Below are 2233 nucleotides of genomic sequence, written 5' to 3'. Positions count from 1 at the left end.
AAAAAGTCACCAAAATATGAAAATTGGCATTGTTCCGATCATTCGCTTGACGCCATTGGCCTTTGTGTTGCCCCGCTCCCGTTGTTCAGAACAATCAACCTTTGCTGGCTATTTCCGCGTAGTTTTATTGCCCTGGCGAGATTTCAATTCGTATTTTTAGAATCAGTGCGACACTTGCTTTCGATATACACCGACATATCAATACCCAGGGCCGTAACAGCACTTCGTCAGCCCCTCCCCAAAAAACGTTTCTCTTGGGCCCCATAGGGTGATAAACCGAACTTCGAAGGCCCCAGCCCCCTTGCGCTAGATGGCTGTTTACCGCTCTTTATCATCTAAATCGGGTGTCCATTTTAGGCAGCTTCTCTCGACTAATCGCGCGAAGCGCGAAAAATTTCTATAATTCATGATTGAATCGGTCAATATAATCGCGAATTGCATATATATTGGTATCAATTTTTATCCTCTCTCTGCTCACGTAATCAGATTGACCGGTTGAGCCGAGTGAGTTGTGTTTGATAAGGTAGAACCACTCAATAATAATTAAACATCTTCGGGCGTATACCCGTCGACAGGAACGAAACGGCACTTCTTCAGGCCCCCCAAAACACTTGGGTCTTGAGCTCCCATAGGGTGATAAACCGACCCCCCGTTCCGTTGTTCGCTTCTACCACGAAATCAGGATCCCCGTTTAGTGAGCCAACGTGGAGCGCGAAAATTTTCGATAATTCAAAATATAATAGGTCAATAAGATCTGGGATTGCATATATATTGCTATCAATTACTTGTCCTCTCTGCTCACGTAATCAGATTTACCGGTAGAGCTGAGTGAGGTGTCTTGGAAACTGTAGGGCCCGTAAATAATACCAATATACCAATATACCGCATGCGGCCCTCAGGGCCGCGGTTGGGAATCACTGGTATAGATGCTCAGGTATAAATTTCTCGACAACGTCAGTCCCAGTAAGCTATATTCTTGACATTGGACATTCTCGGTAATGTCCATTCTCGGTGGTGTCCATTCTCGGATATGACCATTCTCGGTAATGTCCATTCTCGGTAATGTTCATTTTCGGTTATGGCATTCTCGGCAATGTCCATTCTCGGTAATGGTTTTCTCAGTATTGGTATAGAACCTTGAAAATGACCTCTGCTGACGCCTAAATATCCTCCTTTTTGGAACTTCGTCCTCCTTTACAGCTTTTACAGCTAGGACAATGAAGAGAGTCTACTGAATATGGCATAAATGACGTGAAATGGGTGATATGGACGTTCGAGCGTTATTCGAGAGTCGAAGGAAAGTGATGACTAGGGCAAGTTTTTGCAACTTTTGCAACTTTTTTTATAGCCTCCGGCAGCTTCCTAAATACTCAAACGTTATGTAGTATTGTGTTTTTGCTGTTTGAATGAATTTATGTTGCAACTTTTATCCATTTTCTTCATGCCACTTTTTCGCTTTTACGGGCAACTTTTTTCGATTTTTCACGTAATTAACTTTTTACTGGAAATATTCGGCACTATATGTAAATAGATCGCTTTAATATATCAATTGAATAGTATATTCATATTGAAATGAACCCGACTATTTTCGGCTGACACTCGTCAGGGGTAATCGTCAGCAACCTGACAAGTGACTGCCGAAAATAGTCGGCTTTATTTCAAAATGAATATACTATTCACTTGTACACTGAAGTTCTGTACCTCCAAGAAGCTATTTATTATTTCACTGTCGTGTAAATTCAGGTCCTTTCATATTTGACGTATACATTCAGGCTAGTCCGCCGAAAATTATATTTTCACTGGGTCAATTGTTTAGGGCTATTGATTTTGTTGAAGTCGCCAACACTGAGTGTTGCTACAGTGCCTTGGATACGGATCGATTCGAGTATTTCTTACCCTAAAAATTTCAAAGAACTTGTTCGTACATGCAACTTCTTGGTGCAATTTTTTTGGAAAATAAATGCAACTTTCCACGGATTTGACTGCAACAAAAACCTGCCCTAGTGATGACCATTTTTACTCAACACAACAAGATTTCCAGTAATTATGTCAAAACCTGCTGTTTTCAATTTCGTTCAAATAACTTCAATGATTTGGTAAAAGTGTCGTACTTTCTCAATTCCCAAATAAGGTAACCCTAGTTTCAAAGTCATCATCGAAAGAGTCCTTACACTGCTCACGAGCCATAGGTTCCCGACCCATGACCTACATATAAAACAATATAAACGTCTGA

This window comes from Botryllus schlosseri, chromosome 2, assembly GCF_051294905.1.
Source record: "Botryllus schlosseri isolate E-star chromosome 2, Bs_hap1, whole genome shotgun sequence".
In the NCBI taxonomy this organism is placed as follows: Eukaryota; Metazoa; Chordata; class Ascidiacea; order Stolidobranchia; family Styelidae; genus Botryllus; species Botryllus schlosseri.
This window is presented reverse-complemented; position numbering follows the sequence as displayed.